Source organism: Podarcis cretensis (assembly GCF_951804945.1).
Source record: "Podarcis cretensis genome assembly, chromosome: 5".
NCBI classification, from domain to species: Eukaryota; Metazoa; Chordata; class Lepidosauria; order Squamata; family Lacertidae; genus Podarcis; species Podarcis cretensis.
The window spans coordinates 92,707,968-92,729,202 of NC_137174.1; the positions used below are offsets into that span (position 1 = coordinate 92,707,968).

The 21,235-nt window shown below is 46.7% G+C and overlaps 1 protein-coding gene across 12 annotated transcripts in view; it reads left to right on the forward strand.

Moving 5' to 3' along the window:
- The window catches only part of LOC307217112 (uncharacterized protein), a 479,205-nt gene that overhangs the window by 393,330 nt on the left and 64,640 nt on the right, over positions 1 to 21,235 (forward strand). The window lies entirely within an intron of this gene.

Below are 21,235 nucleotides of genomic sequence, written 5' to 3' on the forward strand. Positions count from 1 at the left end.
TGCTGTCAAAGATGTCTTCTGCGCTGATGTGGTGAATGGCTGCAGTTCCCTCAGCCAGTGCAGGTGCAGTAATGCTAGGGTGGAAAGCGTGAGGGGGGGGGAGAGAGAGAAGGTTCTGTTCAGTGGAAGAGGCACATTCCCTACAATAGACCACACACTGTCAGCCGGCAGGGCATCAGCTAACACGTTCAGGCTCTCACCCCCTTTAACCCCCTCCCCTTCTCCTCTCCACAGTTCTCAGTTCAGAAAGTGTCTATGCGGTGACGCTAGCTGGAGTTATTCATTTAATGAACATTTGGGCCTTCCCCCCTCCTCCCACTAACACAAAATCTGATGCCTTTTCTCCGTAGGTAGGCACTTAAAAATAAGTAAATCGCAGCCTTTAAAAGTATCTCCAGTTTATGAAACTAGACGCCTCAGGAGTACGCGAGCCTACAAAGATTACATAAAACTGTTAATAAAAACTTCCTTCAGTATTGCAAAAAGGGTGTGTGTGTTATAGCCATTTATATCAAGCTTTCAGAACAACAGGGCAATTAAAGATCAGGACTAGACGAATCTTTCTTTGTGTGTTTTCTTTATTTCAGTGGTTCAGAGTGCTTAGGATGGCAACCTGCCCTATCGAAATCTTTTGGCGCGAGTTAAGGCAGGGCTCACTTAGGCCCAGTTACTTGGATTGAAGTCGGTCTACAATCACGGGCCGTTACCAGCATTTTGATTTAGTTGTTTAAACTGTCAGCTGAATGGAGATATTCCAACTTCGGTTGTAGACACGCACACATACACGCACGGATTCTACCGTTAGAGGCGCCCATTCCCCCTTTTCAGTCCCATCCGCTCCAGTAGGCGGAAGTCTGTAGACCCCGCCCCGTGTATACAAATGAACGTTTAAATTTGCTTGAAATTCCATGGATTTCGCTGTGGTCTCGATCATAAAACACATTTTATTGATACCTTTAATTAACTAATTTTAATGGGACTTCCGCCCTGGTCAGTCTGCACATCTATACCTGAATATACGCTCTGTCTAACAAAGTGTGAGTTGCAGCCTGATGCTGTGCATGCTTACTCGAAAGTAAGTCACACTCAGGCTTGCGATCCTAACCCCATTTACCTGGGAGTAAACCCCATTAAATTCAACAGGACTTAGGTCTGAACAAGCATGTTTAGGCTTGGGCTGCTAAATTAGGCAGGGCTTACTCTTGAATATTTGTGCTAAAGCCTGCAATCATATGTCTACTTTTTTGAAATAGGAAACTCTGTCTCCTACTACAGTGGGGTACATTTCCCTGTAAGGACCAGGCTGGGCTGTCTCTCAGGCTTGGCCGGCTGAGAACCCAAAGGCTAGCGCACATATGCTTATATACTGCTTGGAGACTATTGTAGCTAAGCGGTATATAAATTGCTTAAATAATAGAACAAGTTCCTGCTATGGAACATGCTTTCACTCAAGCTGTTAAGCACATTGAGATAAAAGTCATCCCCGCTGATATCAGTAAGATTTAGATCTACTTGTATAAATTTAGGGTTGCTGTATCAACAGCTGCATTCCTCAATCTCTTGGCTTTTTAGTAACTCCCACCTGTCTACTTTGGCTTACGTGATCTGAGAATTGCACAGGCAGTTGTGAGTTGAACCCCAAGAAGAGTATCTTAACTTGTTGGTTGGTTGGTCTCTGGCATCTGAGATCCCCTTACCGTGCCAGCCTTACAAGGGAAGCAAATTTCATTCATTTCAGCCTGATGTCCCCATGTTTAGCAGACCATCCTATCTATATACAGAGTCGGGACTTAGCTAACCTTTTAAGGCGCGGACTTCCATGAATGAAGGATTCCTGCATCACTTTGGCTGGATCTGTGTACCCAACCCGGATGTATGGATCCGCTAGTAAACCTGGACCAATTCCTTCGCGACTCAATTAATCCCAGGAACCTGAAGCCTTATATGCGGGAAAATAAACGCGTTGTATTCCAGTATAATCGAGTTGTTGCCTGGCTGGGCTACAGTTGAGCAGTGTATCATAATATGGGGAGGGGGAGAGAATGAAGTTAGAGCTTGAAAAGTTTGCATTCTGTGCAAGTGTTGATGGCTTATTTGGACGCGATCAGGGTATTAAGAAGCAACAAGGCAAAGGACGGGCCCCGTCCACCACCACCCCTGCCCACCCCACCCTCGCGCCTCTCTTCTTCTATTCTTCCTGTTGCGGGAGGGGCAAGTTACTGAGAAGGTATTTTCCTGGCTTCACAAGGGCAGCCTACCAGGCTGTTACTGCTTGGTTTCTGCGCGAAGCAGATTAGACCCTTTTGGATGGGCTTGGTGATGCATTGCGCCGAGGAAATGGCTCAGTGTTTGCTTATGAAAAACCATGTAACCGGAAAAGGGGCTTGGGGGGGTGGAGAATTATGGTAACAAATAGCATCAACTTCTGGAGCGGTTGGCAAAGCAGTTCTCTTCTGCTGACTCTTCCTGTTCAGAGGACTGGGTCTCGGAGGCTGGGTCTCGGAGCGTCTCCATGTCAACAGAGAGAACCCGGGTACCAGAGACAATCAACCGGGCCAGAAAGATGCAACAGCCCCCGCCTTCCCCTCCCTCCTCCGGTTTCAATGCCCTTTCCAGCATTGTGTTTCTAGGGGAGACATACAGAAAAAGCCCTGAGGAAGCGTTATGCGCATGTTCACGTAGTTCTTTCCCTTTTCCAAAAGCACAAAATATTAAATAGTGTTCTGCTCAGCTTCAGCGAGACCCGTCCGAAGTGCAACAGCCCACAAGTGGGTGCATTATAAATTGCCGATCTGACGCCACTTCTCGAGAGTGGCCTCATTGACCTCAAGGATGCTGCCTCCTCGCAAGTGACTGAGGATCGAGGCCATAACCCGACCAATTTCCTATTTTCTTTATCCATATAAACTCGCTGGGTCTATTCAGCATACAAGCCAGCCAGGCCCAGATCTTGTGGAAAGATGAGGGGGCGGGCGAAGCTGACCGGCATGTAGAGACTGATCACTAACCACACTATCGATAACTCGCTAATTTGGAGCGATCAGCTTTTAAAATGAAGGATTTCGGCAGGGGCACGTTGTGGTGGAGGGGGTTAATAGTTCCAATGATAAGCTTCCCCCTAAATGGCTTAACTGTGCTGCGGATCGACTTCAACTAAACCGAATCCTTCACAGTTTAGAGGAAATCATTTAGAGACTTATAAAAAGGTTTTGACGCAAAGACTTCGGCTTTACTAATTGTGGATCGAGACAGTAGAGTTAATTACTTCAGTCAGCTCAAGGATTTCGGCTTAACCAAGTCATGGATCGGATTCTAAAAGCAGTCGATGGCAACCGGACACTTTGCAGGCACACCTTAAAAATATACCCACGGGAGAAAGTCGCATTGACTTCCATGTATGAGATTTCCATGCATATTTTACCTCCTAAAATATGCCTTTAGGATGGGAGCCTGCCCTTAGCGTGGAGAACCTGCGCCATCCCTTAGACTAGGTATCCCCAAACTCGGTCCTGCAGATGTTTTGGGACTACAGTTCCCATCATCCCTGACCACTGGTCCTGTTAGCTAGGGATGATGGGAGTTGTAGTCCCAAAACATCTGGAGGGCCGAGTTTGAGGATGCCTGCCTTAGACGAAATGCAGCACCTCACTGGCTGCCTGTGACTTCCCCCTCTCCCCCTCCCCGCTACTTGATAGTCTTTGTGCCCCATTGATGTACACACCCATAATTAATCCTTCTTATTAATGCCTGCTTGCGGTACCCACGAGGCTGCTGCAGCCTATTTAGATTGCCTTGGTTGGTTGCACAAATTTAAGTGGGAAACGAGTTATAAACCTAATAACTGCTTTAAAGCAAAAAAAAATAATAATATTTGATTATGGCGGAGAACACTAAGGCGAGGGTTTAGGTTTGGGTTGGGCTTTCTCTCTCACGCAGATTTAAGTCGAGGGTTGCATGTGGGGCTTGCAAACTATATGTGCGCGCGCGTGTATGCGTGCATCACACACACACACACACACACACACACACACACTATATACCACAGCTGCAAAAGTCACAGCAATGAAGGAGCCCTATTTCGCCCGCTCTCCCCTCCCCCTCTTTAGAGGATTAATTAATTCCTAAAACATTTCCAAACGGGAACTCGAATCAGATTTGGGTGGGCTCAGAATTAATTGAAAACAATCGTTGCTGGAGAGCTTCCTGTATTCGCACGCGGTTATACCCTCTTCCCACCCCCCATTTTAATTTTAATTTTCTTCCTTCTGTGTTTTGTTTGTTATCTTTTTAGCAGGAAGCTTCAATTCATCTTTCAAGTGCATTTCTGTGTTTCTGATTATTAGCATTATTAATTATCATTGTATTATTATTATTAAGGAATTTAAAAGAAAGGAAGAATTCAGGGAAGACAACACACCCAGTAAGCAACAGTAACATCCGTATTGTCACCCCTTCTGTACTCTTTCCTTTTCCTTTTTTTCTTTTTTAAGACAGCGTATTGTTAGATTACTAATTCGAGTTAATATGATCTTTATGGCAACATAACAGTCGTTAATTGGCCCTTTTTTTCCAGCACCACAATATAAATCACAATCGCTTTATTATTTAATAACCTCAAACGCTTCTTTGGATTGGCCCCGACAGAGAGGACCTTTTCTTTCCACGCCGTGTTGTTGGGAAAGAACAATGCAGATCTAATTGTGGAGATTTTCAGAAAGTTGCCTCCTGGAAATGACCAGCTTAGTGATGGAAGCTTCAGCAGATGTCTGCACTTTCCCCCTGCCACAAACCCTCTGCCCCTCCTCTCCAGCCCCTTTGGGGAGATCTCTCCGGTTGGGTTTTGTTGTTGTTGTTTTGTTCTGACATCCTAGCAACAACCTAAATATTCCAGAAACAAATACAAACAGCCCCCTCTCCCTTTCCCCCTTTGCTTGGTTGCTATACAGCCTGTTTATATGGTAGGTTTCACAGGAAAGGAGAAAGGGACACTACACAGCAAATTAATGCCGGGTCTTTAAAACTCTCTCACACACAACTGCGCTCATGGTTTCCTCTCGCAGAGATTTCGCCTTCCCCATCTCTCTCTCTCTCTCCACTTCTGTATGAGTGCTTCTGTTTTCTTCTGTTTTATTCAGCCTCATTTTGTTTATAAGCACGAAAGGCTCAGCCTCAAACTGGGAGAAAGCTTCAGTTTCGCAGCAATTGCTCCAGTTGAATTCGGGTTCCGCTGCAGCAATGAACAGCCTGAAAACATATCCCGGTCTGTTCGGCCGGTGCTTACTGAGGGAATTTCGCCTTCTGGTCTCCCTTCTGTTCGTTCAACTACCTGTTAGTCAATTTCTCATCTGGGAGCAGCAGCGGCTGTCCTTCTCTCAGTCTCTCTCTCTTCCCCCGCCCCTCTTTTCTCAGTTCGTGTGAAACTGATCAAACTCTCAGCAAGATGCGAGATACTAATGGGCCGTCAACAGAGAAACAAAACACCTGTTTTCTGCCACTAGGACGACCCTCAGTGTTTACACCAAGTGGCACATAGAATGCAACAGGATCCCGGTTTTTAAAAAACCCATCTCTGACGCTCCTCACTCCGGTATAGCTGCCCTTTTATATTAAAAGGGAAGGTGGATCTGAGAGGGACGCCGAAATACTTAGCTAGAGAATTCGGTTCAACCCGCTCCAAAACCCAGTCTCAGGCTTGAGCCTATGCAATAAAATGCCACAGTCCAGATAAATCATGTCCCAAACATCCCAGTAGGGTTTACTTCCGAGTAAACCTATAGGATAGACCTACCTAAAGAAATATATGGAGATTCAAGGTTGCAGCCCTAAGCACGTCTGCTAAGGAATCGCCCCACTAAAACAAACGGGGCTTACTTCGGAGTAAGGATGGTGTACATCAGGATCGAAGCCATTTGGGATTATATACTAATTCTGAAGAAGTATATTGCACTAAACCTCACAATCAGGAGGGTTAAGATGGAGTTCCAAATTGCTTGTGGGTTTGACTTTCCCATCGCCTCCAAATATATCCTAGTCTGGGTGTGCGTTTTGGACCGAGCAGTGCGTGCTTGGATCGCCAACCTGTTTGGGAAAATAGCGACGGAGGGCAATAGACCAGCACTCCTCCCCCAATTCCCATCCACTGCCACCCCTTTAAATCTAACTGCGCTGAAAGGAGTTTATTTAGAAAACTTTTCCCCAACAAGCCTTGGGAACAATGCCGATCCTCCGCCTAGTCTTGTTGGTTCTCCCCCAAGCGTTCAACAATGCGCGCTTTGATGCGCTCCGGAGTTCACTCAGTAGGAGATTAAAGGGTGATGTATAGCATTCTTCTTCTCCAAGGGTGTAAAGAGCTGAGCTAAACAAGCGGCCAGAAGCGCCAGATAGAGCTCTCCACTCAGCAAATCCATTGGATTTCCTTGGTGTTTTGCTTACCACTTCCAAGCACACACAGAGTTTTACCCGGGGGTTGGTGGGACACTGTGCCAGTTTCCGCAAGGCTCCCTTGTCTCCGTTTTAGTTTGCAAAAACCGCCAAGTGTAGACTGGGTTGTTCCACACAAACGGACCTCCCCCCATCCTCGTATGGCGCATCTTCCCGTTTATACTTTTCAATACTTTTATGGAAGGTAGGAAGTTTTCGGTTGTCCCTTTTTCAGGCATTTGGATTTGTGGAGAGACGGCTAAACCCACTCGCAAGTTTTTGGGAAGCAACTCCTATTGATTTAAATGCAACTCTCTTCCAAGTAATATATTCAGGATTGGTGAGTCAGACGCGAGACACATAGATTAGGCTCGCTTACTTGAAAGTAAATCTCACTGAAATCAGCCGGACTTGCTTCCGAGGAGGTGGCAAAGGCTTCGTTGCAAATAGGTATGCAAATTACAACATTTCTTTTTTGCGCTCGCTGAAGAGGACTTCCCTCCTGGCCCCCTCTTATCTCCCCGCTGCCACTTCCCCCTAAATTGTTGTGAGGTCTCTGCCGCCGTGCGAAGGGTTAATGATAACACGACAGGTACGGCTGTCTGCGAAGGGATACAGAGAGAAAGAGAGAAGCCGCTCAGCGCGATCTAAACAAAACGCTGCATAATCGTTGAAATTGACATATTTGTACAGGCGAAACTGCAGTTGGTAGCTTCTTGGCGAGGACTTGTTTTGGCTGATTTCGTGTTTAGATGATCCCAGGATTGGGAGTTGTGGAAGCAGGAGGGAGAGCAGGGGCACTGCCTGCTGCCCCTCCCTCCACATAATGAGCTCATTTCCATATTTGCGCCTCCCGCCGCTGTGAGAAAATCTTTGCAGGGACTTTTAAACGTTCCGATACGTCCCAGCTCTCCTTCCGTCTCCCCGGTTACGGTGGCAACTCGAAGGAGAAGTAACCGATCTACTGATCGCTCCGCTGACGCTCAAAGGGGAAAAGATATATGTTGATCTTGGCTGGCAGGTCGCAAGCTGCTGCTGGGGTTTGGAGTGGGGAGAAACCAAACCGAGCCGCACGCAAGGAAATAACTCTTCTCTGCCTTCCTGGATTGCCAAACTCGCGCGCACTTTTCCCAGGGTCTTTGGGGTTTTCGCATTTCCTAGTCTCCCCCTTCCCTTCTCTCTCTCTCCCTCCCTCCCTCTCCCCCTCTCCTTTCCTGATTTCATCTCCCCAAATTATGTTCAAAAGAAGCAAATCAGCCGCTCCCCTCCCCACAACAGATAACAAAAAGACCGGGATCACCCCTGGAGTGGTGGGTGGGTCCTTGGGTGACTTGCAGAAATGGGGCTCAGCTGGAGTTAGGAAAGGAAAGGGGTCACTCCAGAATTGCATTGCTATGATCTCAGGCGGCAGCCTTACTTGGGTGGAGGTTCCACTGAACACTGGCGCTTACTACCGAGTAACCTGTCAGGCCCCGAAACCATAACTTCACTTTCAAGCGAGCCCCCCTGGTTTAGAATCGAGGGCGAAACTCCAGAGGGACAGCTTCCCCCCCCCTTCTTTCCATTAGCATAGCAGGATTATTGGGTGGGGGTTGGGTGGCCGTGTATATATACAACTATAGTTGGGTTTAAAAGCAAAAGCATTATAAAAGGGAAATGCAAGATACATCCAAAGTGAAGCCGTTTTTTAGGCTGAGGGAGTCTTCTGCAGAATTACTCCGGAGAAAATCCCATTCAACTCGGAGGGTATTTCCTTGCCAGTAAACGCGCGGAGCCTACGTGCGCATTTATCTTCCACGGGACAACTGCGCGCCTGAAATTCGCGAAAGGTGAAAATGCTTCACTTTTACTAGATCTGGTTTCAGATGAATAGGATTATTTATCTAGAACAGGCATGTCCAACTTTCAAGAGACTGAGATCTACTCCCACTATAAAAAAACAACTGGCAGTGATCTACCGAAGTTGTTGAACTTTTTTTGGTGGGGGGGAGGGTCTCGAGATCTACCTGTCGGACATCCCTGATCTTGAAGATTTGTATCCCGCAGACACACAGGCGGGGAAAGGTCCCACGAACTATATAATTCGAACCCTGGTTCATTTAAATTGCTTGGGTTTGGGCCGGTTTACATCTAGGACTTAATAAAGCATTGCATATGACAATTGAGCCAACAACTTTCTGTGGCACTCAGGCAACTTTTAAGTCAGTTACGCAGTTCTGCGGTTAGGTGACGTTTGCCACTGTCGTCCTTCCAAACATTTCCGTAGGGCTGTTTCAGTGGGGAGGCTCACTAGACTGAGCCCAGGAAAAGCAAACCGCCTCGTCTGTATGAACCTTAGGCTAGCAGTCCAAAGGGGTTGTCCCATCAGCACACGCAGTTAAGCAGCAGTTTTCCCTTTTAAGCTGAGCTGGGCTTCAGCTCTCCAAAAGACTTCCTCCGGCTGTGACATCATGGGGCTTACTTCGGTGTAAGCGGCCTGAGGTCTGCAGACCACACAGCCTCATTAAATCACTGGAGCGATATGGGCTCAGCCCCTAATTCTCTCTGGCCCTGATCAATTCAGCAGCAGGTTGGAGATGGGGTTCCTCTGGTTGGGACTCCTGGGGCGCTGTTTCACCCGCGGGCTTAGCCAGTTATTTCAAGGACACTGAGCCACAGGAGTACTCCCACAGAGTCCATTTGCAGAAACGTATTGGTGTGTGTGTGTGTGTGTTCAGGGATTCTTCTTTCTTTCTTTTTCCTTAAAAAAAAAAATCTCTTATCTGTAACAAGATGTATAAATATCATCAAAGGAAAGAAGCCCTGTAACTCTTGGGAGAAGCAAAGAGGAGGCATAAGCGGCTTTTTCGCCTGATGATTTGTAGCTCGGCGAGGGGCTCGGCGAGCAAACACCCTGCAGGTGCAGGCTGTAACATCGCCATCCGGACTTTTAATGTAGATTACTCTGCAACTTGTTTGATCGGTCCTTTGAACCCCCTTTACAATTGCCTGTGACGAAACGCCAGGCTGGTTCTCTCTCCCCCCTCCCTCCTCTCTCTCTCTTTCTTTGAATAAGGCCTTGAGGGTAAGTCCTCAGGGCTTTGAAAGATTTCCAGTCCCCCCCCCCTTTTTAAAGTTAGATTAACTCCCCCAACCCAAACTCTGCTCAACTTTAGAACCTAGGTCCGTCTGTCACTTTTGAGTCTTCAAAGGGCGTATTTTCAAGCGAAGATCGTTCCTCAGCCTGCAACTTCATTTAAGCCCCCAAAACTTTCCTCTCTTAAGACCCCTTCCTCTCGCCCTTGCTCAAAATTAACCCCATCCCAAATGCATTTCAATGGAGCTAAAGCCTACACTAATTTCAATGCAGTTGATTTCCATATAAGTACACTTATCACTGGGGAATAAGGACACAAACACACATATATGAAGGCTGCAGCTTTGGGGAAGAGGAAAAACCCTTGAACTCAACGGGGCGCACTTCAGAATCAGCATATGTAGGATCGGGCTGCGACATAACAATGGACTGCTGGAGAACCTTTTGTGGGTCTATTTCACATGCAAAAATCTCATGTAAGAGTGAATTCGGGTTGTAGCCTCTAGCCGCGAGGGATACTGGGAGACCCCATCCTTACTTAGACCACAACAAGAAACTGTATAGAAGGAACCTTTCCTTCGTGAGGGAATGTGTCCTATCCACAATGCAGGATTAAGTACAGCGGTACCTCGGGTTACATGCGCTTCAGGTTGCATACGCTTCAGGTTACAGACTCCTCTAACCCAGAAATAGTACCTCAGGTTAAGAACTTTGCTTCAGGATGAGAACAGAAATCGTGCTCCGGCAGCGCAGCAGCAGCGGGAGGCACCATTAGCTAAAGTGGTGCTTCAGGTTAAGAACAGTTTCAGGTTAAGAACGGACTTCCGGAACGAATTAAGTACTTAAGCCAAGGTACCACTGTATTTGGATAAAAGCTGCTGCGTTTGGGTGTTTATTTGGAAACAAGTTCCCTTGGAATAAACGGGCCGTGACGCTTGCTCAGATGGGGCTACTTGCACCTGAACATTTTTTTACCTGGGAAACGAAGTTGGGGTGGGGGACAGCTTCCAGATACACAAGTGCCTTCTATTCCTAAATCGACTATGTGGAAGCAACAGGCTGCAGTCATAACGGGATGTGGGGGCAGCAGGTGCAATCATAGAGTTAGGCGCCACAACCTTGCTTCACATGGCAGTTACGTAGTGCATTCAGACATTTCTTCAGTTTAAAGTTGTCCTTTCCAACGCCATTGCGTGTTGGCTTGCAGGAGCTGTAGGTAGCGTGAGATCACTTATTTTAATGAAAACGGAGTTAATTTTCTTCGAGTACTTGTGCACCAAATTTTAACACAGGAAGCATGTACGGGATATAACATGTATCGCAATCCACAAGCCATTCACACTGCAGCCTTCGTATTTAAGTGGATTTGATGTCCACGGGACTAAATTCGAATCCACAACCAGTTTAGCCCAGTTAGGTATCGGCATATGCTTGGGAATCGAAACCGGAAGGTCCTTATTGTGCTATATAAGACATTTTAAGCTGCTGTCCTGGTTTTAAATTTATTTCGTCCCACTAAGGTAAATCTGCTAAAAACGTTAAAACTTCTGTTTAATTCTGTCGAGCCCCTCCCCCACCCGGACCCATTCTTTGCTGTGACACAAGCGGGTGTGTTGGGGCAACATATCTGGACTTAAGGATGTGATTCGCAAACATGTTAAGACGCAGAAGTTGGATGTGATCAGGCTTTGTGTCCTGCCTGCAAATACTTGCCCGCCTCTGTCCCCCCAGCACTACTGCGAATCCGGTTGGAAGACACAGGGATCTATAGGTCACCACCGACTCCGGAATGAAACGCAGGAGTTAAGTCAGACTGCAGGGCTAACGCCGAGTGCGTAATGCCAGTTTGTACAAGTTGATGGAGGCTAAACTGAAATAAACTGCAAGCACAGCATGATCCACAAAGCTATTTAGGCTGAAGGATTTGGGATTCAACCTATACAGATTGCGACCCTATTGAACACATGGATGTGGCAGCAACAGGGAACTTCCGGTGGCATCGAATTTACGTTTTACTCGGAGGAGACCCCTTGAAGTTAATGACGCTCACTTGCTCATGTTCATTAATTTCAATGGGTCTACTCGGAGTAAAACATCAGAATCCCACTTGGAATGTCGAGTCCGGTGTAGTGTATGATCCCGGTGCCAGCTCACTTTCATTCGTAGGAGCCAACTCCTAGGGACCGTGGGTGCTTCAGCCCTCACAATAAAGTATTTGCGGGGGTGGGGCCCCCACAAAGTTGATGGGCATTCCCATTCAAATAAGGTGTGTGCACTGCGTCACGTGATCGATTACGTGATGTGGGGCTTACCTGGGCCCCCACAATATTTTATTCAAGTTGGCACCCCTGCTTAAATTCAATGACGTCATCACAACCGGGGAGAAAAGTAACTCAGACATTAGTTTGAATAAAAAGGTACGTTTCGCTGTGTGGCTCGTGGAGCAAGGGACCTCTGCATCCTTACTGGATCGAAAGCCCCACAGATTTCATGGGGGCTGGAACTGGTGTATGGAAAATTGCCGAATTCTGTCTTCTTGATGTTTCCCTGGACTGAGGGATGTGTGGCTGCAAACTCAGGCGTGCTTACCCAGGACTAAGCCACTTAGATCAGTGAACACGGACAGGATCGGGCTAGATTTTTATCGCCGGGACGTTCGTAGCAACAGAATCGAAGGAATGCTGCCCCATAAAGCTACGCAAGAGGAGCAGCAGGGCTTCAGGAAGCCTGGAATGCCCCGTCCTCTCTTCTGCCGGAGGAGCTGACTGCGCCCCACCCCTTCAGATTTGCTTGATCCGGCTTACCAGCCCCCTCCCCCCAATAACCATTGAACTCTTTGCCCCTTCCAAACTTGCACAAGCGGCGCTTTGTTTCCATCAAAATAAACTCGGGCGAATCAATCTCTCCCTATCAAACCAGGGATTTGAATTAAAGGCCCATCGGGGACACTTGAGGCGACAAAGGGTTACACATAAATAAATGCCACATTTGCCTATTGCAAAAAGTTTATCTCTGGCCCTTTCTGGTGCACAACAGGGGGAAGCCGGGGGCGGGGAGATGGACCCTCGTTTATTATCCAGCTGTAGGCAGAATGGAAGGAGACCCTCCTCCCACTTTCCTCTATTTGGTCAACAGCAACCGTCTTTGTTCGCCAGATCTCTTCCCCAATTTTAAACTTCACTTGTCCATCCCACGTTTGTTTGTTAATGACGCGATTACCATCTGGCTCGTCCTACTTTCCAGAAGATATAAATCTTCGCCTCTCCCCTTCCCCCATTGCTCTCCATTCTCCTTCTTAAAAAAAGAAAGAAAAAGTTTAATTCTCTTCCCCCTCCCGCCTCACTCCCGCCGCCGCCCATTATCGTTTAAGTACTACTATAGCCAGAAGAAAAATACGCTCTCAAGGCTGCGAATTCTTCAGTACGGTCTCAAGTCGGGGCCAAGTAATGTCACCACCTGCCCCTATAAAGGGGGTCTGCCAATTTCACATCCAAACCAAAACGACGCCAAAGAAACAACTCTCAGCACCGCCCAGGAGGATTTTTTTCAGTACCCCCTCCCCCCGTGTGATCTAAGACTCTGTGGGATTCCGGTTGAGGAAAGAAACGGAGCAGGTTATGTGCAGCGATGACACTTCACCAGATCGCATCCGCTTATAGTGGGATCAATCACAGAATCGTAGAATTGCAGCGCTGGAAGGCACCCCAAAGGTTATCCAGTCCAGCCCCCTTGCAATGCATCAATCACAACTAAAGAATCCTTGACAGAAGTCCATCCACCCTCTGAACTTCAGTTCCTTTCTCCATCCCTCCACTCCGGATTCTGCCCTTTCCAACCTATTGGGAAGCAGATTCCAGGATGCCTAGGGATACGAACCCTTCAGTTATCCCCCAAAGAGGACACTGGGTGCACCTTTCCTCCAGGCGTGATCCGGTAAAATTTGAGCTTCCCCCAGCCTTTTCTAAACTAAGGCAAGTGTGTGCTTTGAGAGAAGAAAAGGGCTGGGGCGGGGGAAGCGAGCGAGCGAGCGAAAAGTTGGCTTGTGTCGCGGTTCCACAATGACCAGTTTATTCATTGCCTCCAACCCGAGTGAAAGAAAAGGCCAGGAAGGAACCTAATCTCCCAGAAGCCCCCGAGGAAGTCCAACCATTTCAATTCAAAACTACCAAGGCTGGGTTCCGAAGGAGTTTACTCTGGAAGAAAAGTTCCGTGGGGTTTCCGCCGGGTTTCATCCCGAATCAACCCGGTGTTAAATTTGAAACAGAGTGCGCTTCTGTTTAGCAGGGTTCATGGGCGTAGCCAGGATTTTTGTTCAGGGTGGGGGCAGGACTTGGTTAGGGGGGAGCAGGACTTTTGTTAGGGGGGCAGAGCCGACGTGATTGGTCAGCTAGTTAAGAATTTCTATTGTTTTACTTGATCTAGGGGGGCAACTCCCTCCCCCTTGGCTACGCCCATGACAGGATTACTGTAATGCAAGGCAGGCTTTGTGGAATACAGTATATCGCCCCTCTACCACCACCCCGCTTTCTCTGTCAGGCTTCCGCGCTAGATTCCTCTAAAATCTGCTGCAAAGAACTCCCCCCCCCCCGCCCCTCGCCACAGCCGCCGCTCCATCGTCCCCTTGTGTACGCACTGTCAGAAATAAGTTAGGATAATATGCACTAAATATTATTATTTCCACGCTGAGTAACTGATGGGTAAGAGAGAATCTCCCTCCTCCCACTGTTTCCCCAAAGAGCAGCCAGAGAAAAGAAAGCAGCCCTTTTAGAATTCAAGGAATAAACGCGAGGATTGTGCAGGCACGCGCACATACGCGCGCGCGCGCGCACACACACATATATACGCCAGCCTCCTCCACAATTCATCTGATATAAATAATTAAGAAAACGCACTCGCTTCAGTCTGCGTTTCTAATTGTGTGACCTAGCTAAGGAAGGGGAGCCCTTAAACAGTGATTAATTAATATAACACTGGAGTAAGCTGTTTCCTTGCAAAGGATGCTTCTTTTACTGCATGCAAACACCCCCTAGTAGATTATAAAGTAAATGTCGAGCTCAACTTTCCCTAAAACCAGAGCATGTAAGCTTTGGAATTACACAGAATTCTTTTCGGAGGGGAATGGGAGATGCGAAGAGAAAGAACTGCTAATGACAAACGCACATCTTTTAGGCACTCCAGGAAAAGAGTGGAGGCAAACCCCCACAAAAGTTCTCTGCAATGGGCAGCAGACATAGCTAGTTGCCTGCTTGTGTTATTGTCTGTCTGAACTGACCCAAAACACTCATTTGAGAAATAGCTGCCTGTTCCTTTTCCACTGACAAAGAATGCTGAGTAACTCCAAAGTCTGCATATTCCCTGGACAAAAGCAATCAATTACGCTATTGTCTGGAAACAACCCAATTCACCGCTATACTGAAGTGATTATAAAATAAATGCCATACTGTCTTTTATTGGTGCAAGTTCGTGTAAACTTTAGAGTTACCCACTGATTTGCTTTTCTTCAAAAGGTGAAGGAATTGATGTCTTTAGTACGTTTAGCCCTGAAATACATACCATTTCTCCAATCGTAATACCTAAATGGGAACATGCCATGGACCGGCTAGTCTGCTGGCGGCAGATTCTCCATAAAGAGACAAATGCACTCTGCACATGCTCAAATGAACATATTATTTCCCAGCTTCCCGGGACTAGCCTTTGCTTATTAATATAGCGGCACCCGTCTGCATGATTTATTTTATTTTATTTTTACAAAAAAGGAGAGGACAGGTCCATTACAGTAAGAAATAAAATAAAATAAAATAGAGATGACGGAGCCCCCCTGAAATTTGATATAGAAGGATGGCCAAGAAAAGCTGAGGAAATGGAGGCAGGAATTATCTTCATCATCATCACCATTCAATGAAACTTGGAGTACCTGCTGAAAGGTAGTCCCCCCGCCCATGCCAACGCGATTAAGGCCAGGGTGAGACCCTCCCTTCTGAAACCAACAAGTAAAAAACGCTTTGTGCATATTTTGTTTCTTTACGCGTGAGATAGATAGATAGATAGATAGATAGATGATAGATCGATCGATATGTCCTCAGAGTTGTTCAGAACAAATTGCGGAGGTCCCCAACTTCCAGGAGGGTGCACTTTTAATCACTAATCATTAAAATAGTTATGTTAAATATACTCAATTACATGCATGACTTCCTCCACCCCACCCCCGACGGGTCTTTCTATTCTCCCAGCTGCTCCCGTATTCCTTGACTATAGACACCAGAGGAGCGGCGGGGGTAGGGTTGGGACACCCTCGATTATAGCGAATCTATACATTTCTGGGGATTTCATCAGCCTAATTAAGGCTTTCCGTGTGGTCCACGGACCTGAATGGGCCTTTTACTATTTACTTTGAGCCAGGAGGGGAGAGAGAGTGGTGGAATGCAGCCGGAGAGGGAGGGAGGGAAGGAGGGTGCGGGGCTTGGAATTATCTTTCCGATGTTGACCCGGAGAGGTAGCTAGCTGTCTCTGTAGGTGTGTCAATTTAGTGTTAAAGTAGGGAAAATAGCAGGGGGAGAAAAATAAACCAAACCGGAAATAATTCCAAACAAACAGAGACACAAACACCAAGCGGGAGTCAGCGATAATCGCCTGGAGAAGGCATATAAGGAGGGCGATGCGACCTCTCCGAGGATTTTAGTCCGGTGCCTAACAAGCGAATCGGGCCGTGGGAAAACACTATTTGCAGACTGATCCAGGCGGAATAATGGAAAAGTTGCAAGCGGGCGACCGAAGTTGTCGCCATAACTCCTCAACTATGGGCCTCCTTGGTTTCCTTAAGCGAGTCTGAGTGGCCGAGCTACTCTGGATTCACTGCGATGGGACGGGTGGTGTCTTTTGACATGTTAAAAACAAAATCTATTTCAGTAAATCCATTTTAGTAGAGAGTATCAAAACGTCGAGGGTTGTCCATCTAGATAGGAAAACACAGACAATCCCTAATCTGTCTGATGCATAAGGGTAAAGCTCCCAGGGAGAGCTGTTCATAGAGATCAATCTATCCCATAATGTTTGACATGTATTTCTATTTGGTTTTCTTTCCCCTGGAGCCAGATCTGGATTCTGCTTCAGGTTGATCGATTAGCAGACTGACGTGGAAATAAAAGGAAATTTTCGTTGATGAATTCGTTCCTGTTTATGAAGATGCTATCTCTCTATCCGCCCGAGGTATTCTTTACAGAGATAGCTACAATATACGTGTTTTTATACGAAGATAATTATCTTCTAATCGGTCTCTCGCTAATCTCGCCGACATCCCGATCCAAAACGCAGTTTACACGGCAGCAAACCCCGCTGATTTCAAGATAATCTCCTGGCAATTAACTGGCATTTAGGAGATCAGATATCCTAACTTGGAACATTCAAATAAATAGTCCTGTTAGGATAGAATAGACTGTCAATAATCAGAGAATAAAAATAATAGCAGGAAACAGATTTGCACTTCGTGCAATTCCTGTCTTCACAAGAGACGGACATAATAGAATGTGTGAGAGAGATTCAGTTGTTCATCCATTTATTCAGACAGACAGAATTACATTAGCCTTGCAGATACTCTGTGAAAGGACTTTCCTCTGGAAATTCTCCGGCCCAGTACAGGCAGTACTGAAATAAACGCGAGTTGCGCAAAATGCATTCAAGGGGGCAGAAGATCTTTCTACCTAGATTCTGCCATAAATCTTTGGGTATTCCCTAGATTAATTTGATATTACACACACACACACACACACACACACACACACACACACACACACACACACCGCTTATACAACACTCCTGCTTTTGTCAAAAGCATTTTCCTCTCCTGCTCAAACACAGGTCAGTCCAAAGAAAAGAGCCCCACCACCACACATGCAATATTAGAATTTAAGACGATTTATGCCCAAATCTTACAAACCTTTTACTTGCAAGAAAACCCCACTGAGAACCAACAGGCTGGTTTCTCAAGGAAATGTCTCTAAGTGCTCACTGATTTGGGGGTAGATGGAGAAAGAAGACCGACCAGATAAATCCTTCAGCTTCACCATCAGGGCTGACAGAGTGGATTAAGTTTTTCCACTCCCCCTGCTTTTTAACTTTAATGCTCAAAACTATATATTTTTTTTCAAAAGAAACGGTCTGAAATATTGCCGTCTATTTGCCCCAGGCCTGTTTAAATAAGAGCCTCCAAAGGAAGAAGGGGCGAAAATGCTAGTTGCGGCTTTCAGAGACACCTGTTGTGGAGAAGGGAAGAGAAAGATCGGCGGCTAAAACGGTGATCCTAAACGCCTTTAGCTGAAATTAACTTTTACTGAAATCAAGGCGCTTCCTTCCACAGGAAACGTTGTGTTTAGGATCTGGTTGTCAAAGAATTCGGTCAGATAAGGTCGTCGAGAGGAAAAGAGACGGGGGGGGGGCCTGGGAGAGGGACGGGGAAATGTCACCAAAGGGAAATAATATTTTATTCCTTTGGGAACTTGTTGATACCGGCAGGGTGTTCTTTCCTCCCGCCCCGCCCGGGCCAGCCAGTTCTCTTGCCCCGTAGTGGGCGAGTCTGGCTGGCTTCCTTGCAAAGGGAAGACCTGAGATCCGAAACCAAATAACCATTTGGGATCTATAGGGATTTCTTGCTAATTTGGCTAGGACAGCCGTCGGTGGGGAAATTGTGGGGAAACCCAGCCAGATGGATAAATAATGAATTATTATTATTTCCCATCTTTACAGAAAATTTAGCCCTTTAGGGCGACGGGAATGAGAAACAAGCGGCCACCAGAATCCTATAAATAGAGGCGAGGCAGAGGAGATCAGGGTGCATATTTCTATCTCTTTTTCTGAATTAATTGCCTGAACTGGAGTGGGATCCGAATCTATTAAAAGTACCGGGGGGCGGGGAACCTGCTTTGATCAGCAAATTGCAGATGAAATACTTATCTACAAAGCAGTGGACAGCGCTTAACACTTGAATAGCAAGTTTGTAGATAGACCTCCAATCTTATTCAACAGAAGCACCTGAATTATAACTGAGTCATAGTCAACGGGATATACTGCTGCAGAAACGTGTTTAGAATTGGCCTGTATGGACGCTGTTCTTCAAACGGTACTGCTGCTGAAGTCAGTCCCACTTCTTTTCAAGGAAAAATCCGATCCTAAATATGTCAATAGGGAACTTGTGGTACTTTCTTCCTAGTTAAGAAGGCCACAATCCGGCGCGCCTTTACTTGAGACTCAATGGGGTTGATCTTCTGCGTAAATACGCATAGGACTGATAGGAATAATTAGGGAGAGGCGTTGGCTATAAACGTGTTTACTTGGGAGTTGCAACCATTAAATCCAATGAAGCCTACTTCCAAGTAAGCGTGGTTAGGAACCCAGATATCTGAAATAACTAGAATCATAGAATTGTGGACTTGGAAAGGGACCCCAAGGGCCATCTAGTAGTCCAACCGCCTAGATCATACATGAGAGATGACTATCCTTCTATAGGTGAAATAAGCCAAGAACCTCGGAGCAACTCAGGAGCAATTCTCCCGTCATTTATCCAGAGTGCCCTTGAAATGTCTGGTGAAGTTTTTGTATGGGGTGTCCCAGTGCAAGGCTTCCACTCTGAACACACTTATTAGGCAGTAAATCCCCACCAAACTCGATAAATACGCTCAAAATCCAAATGTACATATCTCTCACATGCAAGTGCACAGATTTAAGTAACCTGTGTGGCCCAAGCCGTCAAAGGGTAAAAAAGTATAGCAAAGGGGCGGATCTTTCCTGTGCCATATTGGATGTGTGTGTGTGCTAATAGATGCGCCATAGCTGTGCGAAACTTTTATGTGCTCCTAAAGCCTCCGGCGTTTTTCGTGACCCGTGAATCCTCCTAGACCTAAGTGTCGGCTGCCTAAGAACTGGCCGGGATGATGCTCCAAGGAAAAGCGAAGCGAAGCGGCGAGAGAGAGAGAAAGAGGAGGGAGGGGAGTTCTCAGGGCATTGAAATCTGGGGAGACTGAGTCGTCTTTGCCCAGAATAGTAAGTAAGGCAAGTTCACACGACGATCGAGTAACCGAGAGAACAAGAGGCCCATTTTAATCAGGTGGTTATCTCTCTCCGAGGTGGAGATCAGAGCTCCGTCCCTCCTGGCCCTGCCATTGTGTCCCCCCTGCTGGAAATGACAGCTCCTTCAGAAATAAGCAACTTTGTCCCTGGATGGGATTTCACCTCTCTTGCACTACACATGTCCCCATTGTCATTTTACAGCTCTGGCGAATCCTCTAAATTATAGAAGGGTCTAAGCTCGGCCTCATTAAATCCCTCTTTTTCTTTTTTGTAGGGGAGGGGAGAGGGGGAAGAGCCTCAAGGTTGGCAGAGTATATTACTGTAAGCCGAGGGAGAGACTTGAATCTTATCCAGAAGGGGATTGAAGGAGCTGTGGTACTTAAGAGCACTCTTCCGCGCGCCCGTGGACGGGCGTGCACACAACCCCCAGTCGCCTGATTAGTTTTCCTATATGTTATACAGTGTGTATATATATAATGCGCGCCTGCGCGCGCGCGCTCACACACTCACTTCTGGACAGTTCTAATCTGATAAACGCGCAACAGTTTCCCTCTGTCAGAATCAAAGGATCAACTGCAACGCAATTTCTTCATTCTTTCCCTTCAGGTTCCTATTGTTCAGGCAACACTCAAATAAAGATATGATCAAATGAAGCTGCAGTTCCACCAAAGGGAAGCTGCCCTTTCATCTGACAGAGTTTCCTAATTTGAAGTTAAAAAGGGAAGTGCAGCCATGTATCCTTTGCAAGATTTCTCTTCAGGCACAACGTGCTTGGATCCTTTTAAAAAAATATATTAATATGAGGGTATTTCATATTTATTTGGAGCTTTAGCCTCCTCAGCCCATCCATCCAGAAAACACAGCAGGAAAACGCTAAACTGATGAACAATATAAGAGACATTCGGTCCCTTCCCCTCCGTGTGAAGCGGGAGACAAAGATTGTGCCGCCGGTGGCAACTCAGGATAAGTCGACGCCTTGTCTGCCACATCAAGTGAGGGCCAGCACGCGTGAAAGGACCGTCGTAGATCAAACACCACAAATAACTTCAAAACGCAATGGTTGTATTTTTTTTCTATTGAGTCAGTCAGTCAGTGATGCGACGATGGGGCAGAGCTCCTGCGCATGGATGTGTGAAACCTCTCGGGCTCGGCCTTTGGCGAGGCTCCCGCAGAAGGAATCACTGATCCAAGGTTCTTATGGAGCTCACGGGGGACGTCTTTAAGAAGCCAGCCTTGTCTAAGTGCATAATAGCTGGACCCCTCAATCAGATATTTTAAGCCCCGACGTTTAAACATTTTTAGTGCTATATAGGAGCATTTGATGCTGAACTACTGGGGAAATACCCTCGCGTGAGCAACCCACCCTCCTTCAGGAGAACGTCTCCTTCTGCTCTATGGAGAGCCCTGCAGAAGACCCAGGCAATGAGATTATCCAATAGTTGTAACTCCCGGCATCGGCATTAGCCAATCCAGTCCCGGAAGTCCCTTCCCCGACCAATCAGAAACTCGGCTTTCCTGGCAGCCTTCTTTTCCTAGCCCCGGGTTCACTTCGTTTTTCATAAATTTATCATCGAACACGGGTGCTTTTAAATATTCAGAGAACAACAACAGCCAGGTGCCCGCTGAACGCTGCGCATTAACTATGAATTAACTAAGATCCCTTTCCACAAGCTAACCGGA